Genomic DNA, 19,134 nt, shown 5'->3' with positions numbered 1-19,134 from the left:
CATTTAAAAAAATTAATGTGACCTTGACCTGACCTTCGCTACGCAACCCAAGGTCAAACTGATGTGATCAGTAAATACATCTTTTTAAACGCCACAACTTTTGTCTGAAACATTTTTTTGTAAAACTTATATTTTTCCTGATATTCGGGCGTCCCGGTACTTTCCGAACACCCTGTATAACTGTAGGGAGAGATAAATAATAAAAAAAAAGTATGAGATTATTGTCTCAATCAGTCAGGTTTTCAGGCTAACTTCTAATATCATTAGAATATTAAAATAAGATAATAAGTACATAGGAATATTGACTTAAAATAATTTCATACTTTTTAAACACTTTTTTACTATTGAGGTTTTCGAAAGTAATTTATTTTTTCAAAACAGTTTTTTTATTTTTATTTTAGTTTTGTACTTTTTAATTATTTACTAAAAGTTTTTTTAAGTCAATTAGAAATAACAGTTTCGTCTTGTATTTTTGTCTCCTCGGATTTTCAAGAAAGTAATATAAGTAATAGTATTACCAAATTCCCAGGCCATCTGGATAAACCCAGCTAATGAAATTAATCTAAGAACCATATAGATAACATATTGAACAAGCTACAAAAAATTTCATCTCAACATCTCTCAGTCTTGCGGTTATAAGAGAATGTTCAAAGCAACAAACAAATATACATATAGGACAAACTGAGAACATTTGCTATTTTTGAAGACGACTAATAACAAAGATTCTCCCTCACGAAATGGAAACTTACATTCGTTTGTATAATTTTTCCATCAAATATCTAACTTTCTCTCTCTCTCTTGAAAAAATTTTATATAAGACTTCGGTGTATCTGTGAAATGTGTTTATGAAATGAATAGTTCTGTTGGTAAAAAAAGAGATCAGAATAATTAAATCTTTGTATATCTACGTCGAGAATCACGCGGACTTTGATGGCACGAACGCAATTATTCCTGCCGGAATGGCGCATCTTTGACGAAGTCGAAAGCGAAAATCGTAATCCCACGGGGATGACAGCGACCGCAGCCGGTTCCTTTCCACGCTCGCCGAAATCTCATTCTTCGCCCCCTTGGTGGCGACATCCTCCGAGCCCCCGTAGCAACGTGGGCAAAGAGTCCCATCTCCCTCGCTCACCCACCCTCATCACTCCTTCTTCATCTCTCTCTTTCTCACTCTCTCCCGTCGTTTCTCCGCGCCAGCGGCCGCGATGGCTCATAAATATTCAATGGCCACGCGGCCAAGATAAACTAATTAAAACTTAGATCTCGGTAGTCACTTTAGATTTTTACTTACACAAGAAGCATTTCAGCGCGGCTGCTCGCCGCCCGGAAAAAAAAAGGAAAGTCTACACGGCTCTGGCCTCTCGAAGCCGCGAATCCGATTCGACTCCTCGTGGATGCAACTCGTGCGGAGGGTGGTGCGATGACGAGGTGAGGAGCAGGAGGAGGACACAGAGGGAGGGCGCTTTGGCAAAAGGAGACGCAAAGAAAGCTTTACTCTGTACTTCTCATTAAGGAAACCACGCTCTTTCTTTACCCCCTCGTCCTCTCCGAGGAAGCGCGGGGCGGTCTCGTCGTGCCCCCTTCGCGTCTTTTTTTTCTTTTCTCGCAGACGCGACGCGAAGAGCCTTAACGGGTGTCGCCAAAAGCGCGCGACAAAGGAAAACGAAGAAGGTCGTTGCCGCTTCTATTACGAATTTGCACTCACATATCAACGTCTCTCTCTTTCTCCTCTGCAGATGGCCTGTGCTTTCGTATGCATTCAAAGAATATTTCGTTATTGTATTTCGTTATATATTTCTTTTCGACGGAGAAGAAAACTATATAAAATAAACGAAGCAAAGATGCTACACTGGTGCATCAACATTTTGTCCGAATTCTCTATTTGAACCAATAGTATCCTGGATATATAGAAGTCAAAATGTAATTCATTGAATTTTAAACTTAAACAAGACAAGCAATACTAAATAACAAATATTTCTTTTTTATTTATCACATTCACTGATAACCACTTAATATCCCTTGCGTGAAGAATAATCAGATTCTACGATATGATGACATTTGTTGGCGTAAATGTCGCGAAGAAAGCAGACGGCAGGCAATTAATCTCATTACGGAAAATAATGTTTTTGCTTGCGATTGCAATTCGCAAACTCCAGACAGTCTCTTCGTTCCCGCAATCTCTTCCCCCCGTTCGCTAGTATTTTAATTCGTCGACCGTGTTTTCGCGTAACCCCCTCGAAACCCGCCCTCCGCAACTCTCTCACCCTCTCTCTTTGCTTCTCTTTCTCTCGTCTGGCGCAACTTATTTTTTCCTCCTTATCCTGAGCCAGGTTTACTTAAGATATTAAAGCGCCCACCCTCGCCCAGCTTCTCTTTCCGTTTCTCTTTCTACTTCGCCTTTCTCTCTCCCTCTTTCTCTCTTTCTCTCTTTCTCTCTCTCTCTCCTCCGTCCGGGAGTCGCCCTCCCATGAAATTCTTCGGGGAGTTCGGAAGCCTCCACGCTTAATTTGTAAGCGGATTTTTGCGCTAATCAACGGATTTAAGGAGCTCGGACCGTCCCGGACGTAAGAGAGGATGGGGGTGGCGACGGCACCAAAGACGGGGGACAAGAAAGTCATTTGAATTTATTTTAATTATACTAACGAACAAGTCGAGAAGGCCCTAACGAATTATTTGCTCGAATATGATTGCGTGGAATGTCTAACGAAGGATCGCGACGCTGCCGAGTGATTTATAAATCGATCAGTCCTCGTCTTAACACATAGTCAAGTTACCATAAATTAATGACATGATGAATTATTCCACAAATATGAGTGATTTTTGCGTTCGACGATATATGTACACATTCTTTTTTAAGCAATGCAACTCCATTTTGTTTGAATGTAATGTGCTACGAAGCAAGTGATATAAATCAGAACGATGACAACACTGATTCAAGCCTCTTTTGCTCTCCACTCCCCCCAAACGCAGATAGAAACGTATACGCGAGGCGGTTTGTCGGATGCTACTATGAGAAGACTGCGTACGACATGTAGAAAAGTGTGTGACGTATCATGATAGATCGTAACGATTCTTTACGGGCTTCGTCTATTGTGCTCTCCATTGCAATCGGCTGGCGTGACCGGCGCGACAGGGTGAGTCGACCTTTTCTGAGCTATGGAAAGAGCCTAGAACACCTCTGAAGGCGGCTTTACGCTTCAATTCGTCCATCTAAAATGTAACCGCAGCTACATAGCATACAAGTTTCCTTTTGAATTTATACCTTGATGGAAACACCGTGTCTTGTGGGTTATGTTGGCTGCCGTTGAAAGTCTTTAGACGACATCGCAGTTTCGATACATTTTCAACCAACAACTTTTTTACCAAATCTCGTGTAAACAATATGAAATAAAAAATTTTGCAAAGGTGACACTTTCATTTGATAAACAAAGAGAAATCAGAAAAAATGTAAAAAACATAATCGAAAAAGTCTACATTTGACTAAAAAACCAGAAAATCTTTTTTTTTTTTAAACAAATTAATGTGTCTCACGTGTGCAATATGTGCATAATATGTGTGTGAACGCGCACGCGCGCTCACTTCTCGCAGAGAATATTATGAATGAAATTTCAGTGAGCTCCTCGTAACCCCGCTGCTCTCACTTAAGGATTAATCTTCCGCTGTGCATCTAATTAACGTCAAGGCAAAGCGAAGACGTCGCGAAAAAGCGAGGCTCACGAGGCTGGCGTAAATCCATCCCCCGCGGATCGTCGTTAGGGTTGTCTCGTGCCGTGATTCATCCGGCGCGGCCCTCGATATAGCATCGAACTCGCACACGCGGCCGATTTCACCGTAAAACGTGCACGCTCCGGCGTCCTCCGGTGTGTCTGACTGTGGGCGGAGTGGGTTGCACATTTGCAATGCAAACGATAACACGGCGTATCGCACGAAAACGTGCACACAGACGCAACCGGACGGACGTCGGAAGAGAGAGAACGAGCGGCGAGAAGTATCGAGGAAAGAGAATCGTCACCCTCTCTCTCGACAGAAAAAGAGAGAGAGAGAGAGAGAGAGAGAGAGAGAGAAAGAGAGACAGACAGAAAGAGAGAGAGAGCGAGAGAGAGAGATAGAGAGAGAGAGAGAGAGAGAAAGAGAGAGAGAGAGAAAGAGAGAGAGAAAGAGAGAAAGAGAGAGAGAAAGAGAGAAAGAGAGAGAGAAATAGAGAAAGAGAGAGAGAGAGAAAGAGAGAGAGAGAGAAAGAGAGAAAGAGAGAGAGAAATAGAGAAAGAGAGAGAGAGAGAAAGAGAGAGAGAGAGAAAAAAAGAAAGAGAAGATGGAAGAGGATAGGGAGAGAAAGAGAGGATCCCAACGCTCTTTCTCTTTCTCTTTCTCTCTCTCTCTCTCTCTCTCTCTCTATTTCTCTCTTCGTTCTTTTTCTCGCAGACTCTTGCACCACCGCCGCGGACGGATCTGATTATCGGATGGACCGCCTCGATGAAGTTATTCGCGATTTCCGTAATCTGCCCGGATTTGTCTCGGTTAGGAGATTTCGCGGCTCGTTTTATCGGGATTATTTCGCGTAATCGTGATGGCGCATATTGTATCGCGCCATTATCCGAAAGGGATGCCGCGTTTTATCGTCGCCGATTAACATATTTCTATCGACGTCGCTCTCTAAAAATCCTCGTCCTTGGTCGCCGTGATTACAGCGTGTGCGAGTGAATACTTTTAATATAAAGCATACACGATCTAACGAAAAACATTCCACGGATTTATCTTTCTTTCTTTCTTTTTAATTCTTCTTATTTCTTTATTTGATGTTTTTTTTTAGAGGGAGAGAATTATAACATGATTTTACGTACCATGAATTTATAGGATTAGACTACTTCGAAATGTCTAGAATGAAAGTGAATTTTGAGAGTAATTTCTAGCACAACGGAATACAGTATCTTCAAATGATAAAAGTATTTATACGATGCATAATTTTAGCTATTATTTCAATATAAATTTTCAAATTACTTGTCATCCATCTTTGAAAGTGTAACAGTTCCGAGACTTTGACATCCCGATTTAGACAGCTTGCACGATATTTCAGCTTCGGTTTATTTGGTTCTAGAAAGTAAAAAATATTTGTAATCTGCATTATTCTATGCATTGACGTAGTTATTTTTAAAAACTCGAAAAAATGAAAGAATTATACAAATTTTACAGATTCTTTTCAAATATTTGAAAATTTTTCGACACATTTTTACGAATAAAAGTGAAGAAAATATGTCTAGAAATTTCACTTTAATATTTAGCACACCTTAATACTATTGTATGTAAAATGACGGGTAAGAATCAATTAAGAAATTTTGTAATGAAAAACATAGAGGAACTTTAAACAAAATTCCTTTGTATTTTGCAGATTCACTGATGCATTAATATGCAAAGATGAATATCATGAACCGACTTCTCTCGTCAATCTATATACAAAAGAATATTTAGGTGAGTTTGTCGAAAAATCAAGAGATATTTTATATCTTTTGTATCTCGACAAGAATCAAAATGAAAAGTATTTCGAGACTTAGAGCCTCCGCACAAAAAAAAAGAACACCCGTAACATGTTAAGTTTAGGGATTTTTTTGTGCCTTGACTTAAGTTTAACGTACAGGTATGGCCATTGCATTGTCAGTACTTAACGTAGCATATTACATATGTTCTTGTGCGGCGGCTATTATTCATCTTTTTTATCTGAGCGATTTTACCTGAAAAGCTTTATACACAGAATAACCAGAAGAATATATTGATTTATATTAGAAAAATCATATAATTCAACTTAAATATTTACGGTGACCTTGATATCTTCTACATACCTCCATTCACAAAAGAATCATTGTCACTACTTTGCGTTGCTTTCGAAACTATAAAACTTTTGTGGGCGTATTTTCCCATATTGTTTGAAATAACGAAGGTATTCAGGGTGGTAATAGTTATTGCCTCACCCTGTATAAGATGAAAAGAGAAATTCCGCTTTTACATTCCCTCGCTCTCCGACGATGCGTCCCGTTTTCTCCGGCGCGCAAGGGAACTTTGCGCCCCATCAATCAGCGGGGGAACAAAGTACAAACTTTTTTTCTGGCACGTACCACATTTCATTTACGCCGACCAGCGACGGTATCTCCGCGATCTCTCAACGAAACGGCGCGGGGCTGCGCACCATACCGGCCACGCAAGCCGAACCAACCCGGCCACGGCTCTGCAACCCCTTACGACCCCGTCATCCCTCATAGCTACACTTACGCAACCCCCCGCGGTAGAGGCGAGCGGCAAAGTGGCAGCGACGTTCGTCGGGGCACCGAATACCGTTCCGTGGCACGCGGAACACGGAATATCCGTTTTAGAAATGAGCTTACTTTAAGGCCGCTCGACAACCCTCCTCCGTACGTACGTACGTACGTATGTACGTGGGATCCCTCCGCGCGATGGAGATCGGTAATTAATCATTTAGGGCGGTCTCGCGTGGGGTTGGACGCTATCGAGACTGCAGTCGTAGCTAGGAATGGCATAGACCTTTTCGCGTCCGTCCGACTTTCTGAAAGCGATATATCGAATTCCCCTAAACGGCAACCGCGGCAAAATTTATTGTAAAAATGTAATCTATTGGTAGTATAATATAATTTACTATATCGGTTTTAATATCGAGAAATAACACTATCATTATTAAATCTTCCTCTCAAAACTAAGTGACATATGCAATTTTGTTATATAAAAATTTTCTTATATTTTTTGTATATATCTATGTACGCAGAAAAAATATTATAATAAAAATAAGAAAAAATTTGTGTATTATAATAAAAATTAATATAATATAAAATAATTTGTGTATTATAATAAAAATAAGAATAAAATTTGTGTAAATTACAACAAAATTATGATTGAAATTACAATATATATTTTTATTTTTTTAATATGACACATTTAATATTTTACTATAAAATTGTTGTAATTACTTGAATGATTTTATATCTTATATCAGATATAGATCGTCTCTCTCACTATTTCTATAATTTACTTACTATAATTTATACCATAATTTCAATGCAGTCCTGTGTGCTTTACAAAAAGCATTACAAAAAGAAATATAATTCCAACGTAATTTTGACTACAATATTTTTTCGTGTATATCTTATTTTGATTTTCGCAATGTATATTTGAAAATATGTAAAAAAAAGTATGACATGTTAAAACAGGCAACACAATTTCGCCTTGTCATTATATATTTAAGACCAGATACGTTAAATGATTATTATTGATCAGACCTGAGGCCAAACATTCGGCTCGAATCCATCCGTAGGAAAGGAATAAAAGGCCAACTGTACACGAGAGTGTGCATGAAGTAGGAAACGCCAAGTGGCCTGCGTCGAGCTGAGATTGACTCGAGCCACGCACAGCCGTACACGGAATTAGGATTTCCTACCTTTCGTGTCGGCATCGCGGTATCACACATGTGGAAAGTTTAGGGCCGTTTACTCGCACTTTACGTACACACGAATATATGCGTATGATCAGAGAATTGTCGCGTATTGGTCATGTGATGGAGAGTTTGCGACACGTTGACAACCGTATCGCGTCTCGCAGGCAAATTAAGCCGATGTCCTGGTCGTTCAAAAGTATATAATTAACTCCCGTGTTCGATGTGAAAAATGAGAGCGTGTGTGTATACCCCTTTTTCCCCGAAATGTTCCTTCCGCAGAATAATTAGTTCTTTTCCAGAATCTTCCCACTTAAATTAAAGGTAAGATTGCTTTGTTGTTTGTGAAAATAAACCGGAATCTTTTACATAGAGAGAGAGAAATTGTACAGCTAAATCACACGTTCTGAGATTATCTCTAATTATCCCTCAATCCGCTAATGTATAATGCAAAATTTGTTTCATACAAAAATCATATATAACTTGAAGTAACAACTAGGTTTCACGTTGCTGGCATAAAGAACATCTCGGTAAAAGAGAGAAAGAGAGAAAAAACGAGAGAATATAAAGTGAAATGAAAACTCTCTCCAATATTAATCACCCTAAACTCGCGAATATGATAAGAATATCATGCGAAACGGGGTTAAACAAGAAACACTTGGACGGTGCCGCAACGGCAGCGTACGTATGTGAGCAGCGATTCCGAGAGAGAAAAACGAGTACATAAAGGGACGGTAATGTTTCTCCGGACTCTTTCCTGCGTAATGGAAAGGTACGTTCACGCTAAGTACGGCGCACGGCTTACGTATGTACGTACGTAAACCGTGTATCCGACGTGTGTTCCAGTCGTTATCGCAATCTCGACCCCGTTTGATATAACAGTCACTGTGACGACTATCGTCTTCCGTCACGCAAGGCCGCCGGGGTTTGCACACACTCGCTAGGGACTTCTATAAAATTGTTACAATGCGTGGAGTAACTAATGGCGGCGGTGATAACGCCGATCGGTAGGCAGGCAGGTAGAGCCGCGCGATACAACCGCCGAGCAGCAGAAAGGAAAGCGGAGAAATAGTTATCTCATCGCGTATACTCCAACCCTCCAGCGAATAGCGCGTATATCTGAGCCTCCGCCGCGACATTTGCGGGTTCCTCGGTAAAAGTCGTTCGTTGCGCCGCGTGCCGCGAGCGCAGCGGAAATATCAGTTACAAGTGCAATTAATTGAAAGCCGCGCCAGGTGGGAATACATTACGCGCGCTTGAGTTAAGCAAAGAGATTCTCCAGCAGATTCCGCGGGCATAATTGTCGTAGAAATTAATTATCCAGAAACGTAATATCATCGCGTTATCGCGATGCACAATACGACCGTCCCACATACGTGCCGCGGCACACATAGGAAACCTGACATCGATCACACCTGTGAGTTAAATTGACCTGAATCGAAAAAATAGCGACGAGATGTTTAAATTGAAAAAATTACAGGGGGCTTTTCTTCCTTCTTAACATCCAGCCGTTCTTGTAAATCAGAAAGTGCGGGGCTAATAAAATACTCATGAAATGAGGCTGCGCTAACTAGCTAAACTTGATAGGTAATCCCAATACAATTCTCATAAACCGCACGTCGCAACCATTCTACACGGCGCAAAACAATTAAATATATCCTTGTAAAAGCTACTCGTAAAGGCAAAATTTTGATTCTATGTGTACACACAAAGAAATACATTCATTCCTCATTCAAATAAATTACTTATTTAAAGTATTTTATAATTTTATATATCAAACCTATTACATCAATTTATCATAAGAATCAAATTTATTCAAAACCTATTCTGCATCCTAGTGTAAGTTTAGTATTTTAATCAAGAGAATATTAAATTAAAAAATTTGGTTTACTTATATTTAAATAGAATCAAACCAAACTTCTTCTTCGATCAAGTTTCATAATGCTCCTTGGAATTTATAAATAGCATTTTATAGCTTTTCTGTTATTTAGAGGAACTAAGCAGGACTTCACTTGCATGTGTGTTGAATATACACTTCCTTTATAATACAAAGATGTTAGAAAGTTTAAGTAGGAAAGAGAACTAAAATTTCGACTCGGGCTTATAAGGACGATACGGGACGTGATGGCAAGACTTCCCAACTGACAGAATTCATAAGCTCGACCGCGATCCGGGTCAGCCAGGAGGTGCTAACGAGTGTTTCCTCGCGGAGACCGATCCTTCGAATACGAGCGATGTCCCAGGGGCTGCCATTATCGTTGACTCGGTCGTCTCCGCCATTATCCACCAGCGACTACAGCATGCCGATTCCCCGTCGTCCTTCCTCTGGTCACCCACCCTCTCCGAATCACAGTCCTCCTCGTTAACCTCGAAACGATCGTTTCGAGAGCTCTCTCTCTCTCTCTCTTTTTTTCTCTCTCTGTCTCCTTCTCTCTCCGTCCTCCATATCTCTCCTTCTAACCCACCACCGAGCCCTACTGGCTCTCGCGTTTTGCTCCACCCTCGCCCACCCTCCGCAACGCACAAATACATTTAGTAACGTCAACGTGGGAGAAGCCGGAGAAAGAGGGTGGCCCCCCGAGAGTATCCTAATGAGCGCGAGCTCAACTGATTTGTGTAAATACATGCGACTATCTACTTTGTTAGAGAACGCCGAAAAACAACACGGAAGGTCTCTTCCTCGATCGCGCTTCCACGCGCCTTGGTTGCATCTTCCTGTTGTGTGCAGATAAACGCTTGTTATATCGAAACCCCGCTAGTAACTGTCCATTTGTTCCAGTTCTACTAGACAAACAATCTGACTTTTTTCCTGCTTGAACATGTACAGATAGATCAAAATAAACTTGGATATAAAACGTGGAATTTCGAGCGTAATTTTTAAAGTAATTTTTTTGCGAACACAGACCACGCGAAGGAATATAATAAAAAAACAAAAGGGACTCGATAACTCTCTCGGTAATCTCCGTCTCCACGCGTCCGTTATCGTCGCTTACATATTTTTCATTGCGTGTAAAGTCGCGCCAGTGTACTTTCCGCGCGCGCGAATCCTTTGAAGGACCCAACACGCCTGCTCCCTCTCCTCCGCTCCCGCCGACCCCCTCACACGATCCATTCGCGCGGACGAAATAGCCGACTATTTTTTTCAGATGTGTTTTCTCTCTCTCTCTCTCTGTTTTTCCTTTTTCTCCCTCCCTTTCTCTCTCTTTTTTCCAACGCAAACTCGCGCGCGGTATTCCGCGGCACGCAAACCGATCAAGTTTGCTTGCCGCGAAAACAAGCCGCTCTTGTTTTCGCGCGATGATCGGTCCACCGTGAATCGCCTCCATCTCCCGTATCTCTCCCTGTTTTTGCGCGCAGAGAAACAACAGTTTCGACGTTCTCTCGGATAACAAAGGAACGCACGGGGGCGCAGCACGGGGTAGCCGGCCGTCATTTCACCGAGTCGCGAAAAAATATACTTTCGCCGACGCGCGCGAACGGCGACCGACGAGCGACGCAAAATATCTGAGGCGTGCGAAACGCGCGACCACACGTTTACATCGTCTGCGCCACGGCAGCGCCGGTTCGACGTTTTTTGCCGGGACAGTCGGGAAGTCGCAAAATCGCGCTCGACGGGCGGACCTCGGGTCCCATTGAATCGCACGGCCGCGTTATTATCTTAACCCACTTAACCGACCAGAGAGCGGCGCTCTTTGTTTTCCGAAAGATGCTCGCGGGGCAACACGCGGAAGTAGAGATCTATCGTGCGGAAAAAGAATCGACATCGACGATAACAACGAGTAGTTGCTTGTTTTTTCTTTCTTTCTTTTCTTAGTTTTTTAATCACTTCGTGCCATTTTTCAGCTGTGAGGCGTCCTGGTAGGATAAAACTGTACAATATATCACCATTGACAAAACATCCCATGCTTTCTTTCAAAAAGTAGAAACGACGTAATCTTCTTTTGTGTTCATAAAAAATCTCGAAACAATTTTCGAAATTTAATATTTTTTTTAGTCACAAAAAGATTAGAAATCACCAAAACGTATGATTCCAATAATATTTTTACGATTCAAAATAAAGTTAAAAAATTACAATAAAAAAACAAAAATGTTTTTAAGAACAATAACGTTTAGTTTTAACGAAAAGTTCATTTTGATAACTTTTACCCGTTTTTACAGGGGTTCCAGGATTAAATATATCGAAAAGTAATTTTTTAATTACCTCTCGGTTTGTTCCTCAACGTATTACTTGTTTCAAACAAGTAAAGAATTATTCAATTTGATAGTCGTACCAAACAATCACGATTACGCTCTTACAGCCCTTATTCTAAGGTACCAGACGTCCCGATTTTTCACTCTTTGTCGAATTTTTTCGAGTACTATTCGGGACACCGATTTGTCATCATTTTCAATGATTGTCAAATAATTTTCGGAAAAGAAATCTAGTCACCTTACTTATTCTCCTCTCTTAAGACTGTTTCTTAGAGAGAGTTTCTCTAAATATTCTATTATTTAATTTATTTAACTTATTTAGAGAGTCTCCCTAAATACTTAATTTATTTAGTATTTTTTACTCCTTTTTCTCTCCGAAGCGAGAGAGCGAAGGCATGTTCTCCACTGAAAAAAATATCTAAAAATTAAGAAATATTTATTAGGTGATATTTATTAAGTGAACATATTTACATATTTATATTAACATATGTACTCATTAATATATATATTCGGTTTAAGTAAACAATACTCGGTTTAAATGAGAGGAGAATTTTGATTTAAGTAAATATGTTAATGATACTTATCTAATAAATATTTGGTAATTTTTAAATATTTTTCTTTCAGTGTATGGTGTTGCGTCTCGCGATAAAATGTAACGAGCGCGCAGTGTTTGATGAGAACGCATTGATTGGCGCTTCGCGCCTCGCGTCGGACAGCGATTAAACACTGATTAGAACTAATTATCGAGAGGCGTGCGTGCGCGCATTCGCGGAGGCGCGTTTGTAATTCCCCTCGGAAGGAGAAAACTTCCCATACGATCCGCTTCAGGATTCCGCGTGCGGACGCGCGTAGACACGCACCGTGGAAAGTCCGCAAGGTGCATTCGGTATAAGCGAGCGCGCGCGTCCGCAGGTGCGTTGAACTCGCTCGTTGAATTCGCCGACGACGACGAAGGGGGCAAAAACCCCCATGGGGGACTGACTGACTATCGTGGCGGAGCGTTTCGCGGTTCACCTCTGAACCCTCTGATTAAAAATGGATGGAAGGAATCGAGGAGGCGGAACGCGCGCGCAGCATATGTGCTCGCGTTAACTGATTATTGTGCAGCAACGGCGAATTCGCGTCTCACCGACGCCGTCGTTGGCGTTGCCGGCGTATCGTCTAATCACTGCATTCTTCCGAAACGCTCCTCTCTTCCTAGGATTTGTCAGAAACTTCGCACGGACGAGCGGAGCACGCGGACCGCCGCCGCGTTCATAACTGCTTCCAATTAATTATCCAATTAACCGCCGTCTAACGGTAACAACGTTTGTCGTGGTACGAGAGGAATCGCGATGCACTCTATACCGTACGGAAGAGAAAAAAGAAGAGTCACGTTCTTACGTGTAAATGCCTCTCTTAACTCTATGAGCGAAGCAGGTTTTCTCCGGACGGTTCTTTTGAACTGTGGTAATTATCTAACCTTGTTCTCGCGATTAAAAATCTCGAGTCCACGCTCGATGTAAACTGCGCGAGAAACAGCTGGCATGTTTCAACGAGACGGAATACTGAAAAATCGCGGAGAATCATGAAAAAGCACGAATGGTGGAAACAAAATTTTACAGTGAGAGGAACGCGAAAGAAAGCTCGGGAAGACAGGATCTAGTTGGCCCAGAGATACGTAGACTACGTGTTTTATGTATTTATCATGAAAGAAATAGCGGAAACAAAATCGTGAAATCCTTTTAGATATAGATACTTCTTTTCCTGAGTTTCATTAAAATCGATACAATATTACAGATAAAAAATAGAAAAAAAATTCACAAGCAGCCAAGTACATTTTCAGGCGTCTCGACATTCGAAATATCGAATTAAAATACTTCATCATGGGTGAATAAACTTAAGCTATGCGCTATTAGAATGAAGTTTCCTGCGAATGTATGATACACTTGTTTTTTATAGTAAAAGCAATTTTTACTCATAAAATTATTGAAATCAATCATATGGGCAGACGAGATAAAGTTGGTCCATAATTAAGGACCGGCGAGGAAGTGTGGAGACCTCTCGCAAAGATCTTGGAACTACTAATCAAGATAGAGGACAGTTGTCAAGATCGTATCGGGTCTCCTAAATCGTACATCATCAGTTGTACTTGATCTTTTTAAATAGTATGTAAATACTGTTTTAAACAGTTTTTCTTGTAGTATGTGTAAAATCAGATATAATCTGAAAAAAATTTGTTTATACCTCCCATTGTCCATTTATTTTTTATTTTTATCGTTGAATATCGTTCATATTCAACAATAATAAAGAAATCAATGTGGTACGATTTACGAAACCAGTACGATTTCAGCAATTCTCTCCTACATATTTTATGTGGCCTTGTTACTCTAAATTGCTAGTCAACTTACTCTGCCGGGGAAAGATGGCCGCACTGACAATACGTTCGTATTTCGGTAATTGCAGAACAAAATATACGTTTTATAGATTCGTGGACAAAGAAGAAAGTTGTCTATATCATGTATGTATCCAGTCAATCACAACAATTAGTTGTCTAAAAAGTTGAAACTTGAAGATTCTGAAAAGTACCATCTTGCCCTGATTTGCTTCGATTCAAAATCAGCGCAGAACATCCCCTACGAGTCGACTTCTCGCGATTTCGACCTCCTTCCCTATTTTCATTCACCGCGAGTCATTCGCGTCATCCTCACGAGTAAAACGAACGAGCCGAATCCCGTCGTGATGGTACGACTTCGAGATGCAACCCTCTGAACTCGGTTCGGCCGGGGGTACAAGAACGAGGGAGAAGAAGATGCAGAGGAAGACGCGGTGGTCGAAGAAGCACAGGAGGAAGAGACCGCGGCGAAGGAGCGGGGCGGCGACGGAACCTCGTCGTAAATCACCGGCGGTACGGAATATACTGGCAAAAGCGCGATAAATCAGGGATCCCCGGGCACCGAATTAGGAAATTGCCTGCTTAAAAACCGCAATGACGTTAATCCCGGCGTGCCAGCCAGCCGGGCAGAGCGAGCGAGCGAGCTGCCGTTCGGCGCACGTACAGACGGCAATCCGGGAAATAAAACTGATTCGGCCAAGGAGCGATCCCTGGGTGGAATAATGCGGAATAAAATCAACGTAACTCAATCGCGCTTGTCTTTCGAGATCAGCCTCCCCCGTCTTCGCCGCTGATAAATGTTCGATATACACCGACTACCTGTATACGGGAGCAGCTCGTCTGTCTAATTCGCCGTCCGTCACGAGAGTACATTCGGGGGGAAAAAAGGCGATGTACGGGAAAGAGCGTACCGACATACGGCTGGTGTTCAGCTCGCGACTGCGCGACTGACAAAAACTGCGGAAACGTGTTGATTTTCACGTGTGTTTACCTAGCTCCTGAGAAAAAAAAAACAAAATGAATATCTAGGTGGAATTTCTCCTGCACACGTCGGAAGTTGTCGCGGTACTTCTGTTAAAATAACATATCTATGATTTCTCGTAGGTTGAATCTCAGAGTGACGTCCTCGGAGATGACAGTTCTACGAAATTTTATCCCTCGAAATTGCGATTTTCCTAGAATTAAGAAACTTGAAACTAACTAACTAACGAAAGTTGAATTATACGAAATAATTCAAAATGAAAAAATTGTGCGCCTCTATTAGCGTTCCAATGACCCTGATAGAAATTTAATGCAGTTTTCGAGCAGTTATTGGACAGTCATATTAACTTTTGTAACTGAAGAGTAAAACTACTCGGTGTATCAATCAAAATGTAACGTTTTTCTTGCAGTTATCACGCACGAAAAATGTGCAAAATCTGAATCCATTTACTGAACGAAAACATGATAGAAAATGGGCAGAAAATCCCTCAATAAGATAGATAATCAAGTTTGCCGCGCGCACTCATCAAATTGGCGAGTTGAGTCCTAGAATTTCATTTTCTGTGCGTACTTTTTAATTGGAAAATTTTAATGCTAATAAGAGTCATAGGAAATCTTTGGCCCGCATATATCTTCATGTTTTACGTCACATCTGTCACAACCACACAACTGACATATGTCTTGTTACCCATTCTTGTGTTCGTACTATGTCATCAAGTTTTGAGTCTAAACTATCATGACAGTTTTCTTTTGTATTATTATCATCAGAATAATCTGACGCGTTCTTATCGCAATGAAATTCTATGTTCTTAGCATATATCCTGCTTGCCTTTTGTTCACTTTTATTTTTAATCTTGGTATTATCTCTATCACTGGGTTTAAAATTATCAAATATCTTATTCCCTCCAACTTATTTTTTCTTACACCATGTTTTCTACACATTCACTTATTGTTCATTCAATTTTTTTAACAATATAAATAAATATATTTTAAATTTATTCACTACATAATAATATTATAATACGTTTACATTATAAAACAAACGTTATTATAATATACGTTCACATTATAAAACTGAATTAATACTGGTAGTATACTATCTTGGAAAGAATCGGTTCACATACAGTGTACAGTGAACTCTGTCTCAATCACTGAATAAAACCCCACCAAATTCTTGTCCGACTCCTACGCAGTATTTTCACAACTAATGAGAATGCATTAATAACAAACAATAAACAGACGGACGAATGTCCACGCAAGGTTCATTTCTACGTGGGAATCTCTGGAGCGTCATTCGTCGACTATTGGACTATTTCGAGAATTCGAACGTCACGATGCGTGGTCGATAGAGCCCTAGGAGCGATTATCGTCGGGCACTCAATATTGCCAGATTTTCGACGGTCTACCTGACAATTGACTGGAATTAATGGCTAGCCGGTCGCGCGAGCCGGTCGCCAGCCGGTCCCAACTTCCCTTCCGGAATATGAAATGGTGCGCTAATGAGTTTTGCCCCGCGGCGGTAGGGCCTAAACACACATAAACGTAAGCGAGCCGTGCCGATGCAATGCGATGCGATGAGCAGTAAGCATAAGCGATCGGCGGCGACATTATACGACGGCAATCGATTACGACGCGACTGCCGGCGCAAACGCGAGATATCACGACTCGCCGGGCCGAGCCGAACCTGACGGGCACGAATGGACAGACGTTCCGCCTCGGCGCATTAATCAAGTTATTAATTATGTAGTCCTCATGCTAATTGAGCCTGTAATCTGCTCGCGGTGCCGTAAAATATCCATGCCGATTTACGCGGCCCGAGCAGGGTAACAATACGTTATCGTTGTTATTGTCGTCATTCCACCGTGACGTCACATTCCGCTTCCGCCTCGAAATTCCGGCGCTTTCGCTATCTCTCCTCAAGAACGGGAAAGTAGACGGGCTAATAGGAAAAATCGAGGAAAAGTTTCAGATATCGCGATGCTGGAAAATATCTATATCTTAAACTGTCTATATGCTGCTTAGATTCGTATATCTCTTTCTCTCTCTCTTACTTATATGCGTATGAATTGTACGATATAATTGTAATATGCGTAAACTGAAAAACTGAAAATATGCAAGTACCTAGCTCAAAACCGTATAATACAAAAAAATATAATCTCACTCTTATTATAAACTTCTTATATACAAACTTAAGAAGAATCTTTTAAAATTAAAAGGGAAATACTTCAACACCTACAAAAAAGAAGTTGTAATATACTGTTTTCTGTAATCCCATGTTTTAAACGAAAACTTTTGCCAAAAGAGTGTCCCTCTTCTAATGAAGCGGACTATTAATTGGGAATCTAATAGATATTATTTTAACTTTTTTCCTCTTAAATCAAAAGAAATATATTTATTTGAAAAAAATACTTTCTTACGAAAGACGCGACAAGCAAGACTTATACTGTAGATAAAAAACGGAATTTTTCTAATTTTGAGAATATCGTGCTGAAAATATTTTCCTTTTAGTTGTAGAAGAATTTTCTTGAGGGCCATATATAAGAGGATTCCTCTGAAGATGAGATTATATATTTCCTTTTTTAAATATAACTGTCTTATATTTTGCACTTCTCTTTAAGTCGAGTCGTACAAATGAGTTATGTCAGTCGCTTGTACATATCGAGCAGAATGTTAAATATTATTTTACAAAAGACAAAGGAATGTTTCTTCAAAATCGTTACAGAAGAATATCACCTGCTAAATTATTAAACGCGATTACTTATATTTCTGTTTCAGAGGGATACTGGGCAGGAACGCGGAGGAAAGTCGGGAAGACGATAATCAAGAGGAAACCGCGGAAGGATATTCTTAACTTCGGGAAACGAATTTATTCTTCGCGTAACTTCTGCTCCACAGTGGAATTTAGCGAGTAATAGTATCTCGCGCTTCTCGCAATATCACAATAAATAAATATTCCAACACGCCAGGAGTTCTTATCTTACCCGGCAAAGACCGCACGATGCAAAGGCGATAACAACGGGCTTGCTAATCCGCCAATCAAGTTAATTGGAGCACGAACTTCCGCGCTAACAAAAAACGTAGTCGAACGTGTCAGCCTCGGAACATTAATCAAGAACGGGGTGAAAAGATAATATTAACGCGAGCCGGCAACGGTGGCCAACATTAAAGAACCTCGCCTTATTTCCTCGTCTTCAGTGGTGTACTTGAAATTTCAGGACTCTTTGAAAAATCCTGTCTCACTCTTGTTAATGTCAAACATGAACTTCATATTATTTTTAAGTGTCACTAAGATTAGTATAGAGTAAGTACTATTTTAGCATCTGAGATAGTATACGAGAAAAATTCTGAAACCTTTCAAAAAATACTAGCTATAACTATATTTTCTAACAATATATATTCAATTTAAAATTTCTAACAATATATATTCAATTTAAAATATTCATAACAATGTAAGATTTAATTTACAGATCCTACCTCTCTTTGGGAGATTTTTTGTTCTTGATTTCTACCGATTACATAAATAAAAGAACTTGCCATATCCCACGGGCTCTGAAGCTTCCGTTAGTCACGGGTCTTTGTGAGATGAAAAAGGAAATTTTACGATACGTCTTATTAGCTAAAAGAAATACAACATTTTGACGAAATTTGCCTCGCATCAGTCTTCACAATTTTAGGTAGTTAGTTTCGATAAGAAGATAGAAAGAATATGACGTGTATCACTCTAACTCTCACTTTGTGATGTACCAAAATGAAGTAGCTCATCTCTCAGGTACCCGCGACTTGGAAGGTTAGACACGCTTGATCTTTTCCGTCGCTATTTACTCGACGATAGTCGTACGGCCCTGTTCGCTCCCCTTCGCGATCCTTTTCGAATCCTCGGCGGCACCTGCCGTGCAACCTGGGGCACCGTGCTCGGCACGTAAGTATACGAGTAAGTATACACTCGGTCCTTGTGCAGGGTGCGTGAGAGGCCGCGGCTACGGTTATTACACGCGTCACGCGGCGTTCCGTGCGATCACGCACCCTCCTCCCTTCCTCTAGGTGGCCCCCGGAGGAGAAGGAGGACGAGGAGGGAAGCTTATCGTCACCCTCTATCTTGTCAGTCGAACGCAGCCCCATTAAGCCACTTACGCGGTGTGTCTTACACGGAGCGCAG

The 19,134-nt window shown here is 40.9% G+C and overlaps 1 protein-coding gene across 5 annotated transcripts in view; it reads left to right on the top strand.

The window, feature by feature from the left end:
* The window catches only part of LOC116854090, a 220,381-nt gene extending 201,875 nt beyond the window's left edge, over window positions 1–18,506 (top strand). For all 5 annotated transcript variants that reach the window (XR_004380084.1, XR_004380087.1, XR_004380085.1 and 2 more), the window contains one exon: window positions 17,754–18,506. The gene's annotated coding sequence lies outside the window, so the exon portion shown is untranslated. The remainder of the gene's footprint in view (window positions 1–17,753) is intronic.
* Window positions 18,507–19,134: the final 628 nt, after the last annotated feature.

This window comes from Odontomachus brunneus, unplaced genomic scaffold (assembly GCF_010583005.1).
Source record: "Odontomachus brunneus isolate Ranch 3 - 2012 unplaced genomic scaffold, Obru_v1 Obru_scaffold_008, whole genome shotgun sequence".
Classification (NCBI taxonomy): domain Eukaryota; kingdom Metazoa; phylum Arthropoda; class Insecta; order Hymenoptera; family Formicidae; genus Odontomachus; species Odontomachus brunneus.
The sequence above is the reverse complement of the archived record's forward strand: the minus strand, read 5'-3'. Positions and strand labels throughout refer to the sequence as shown.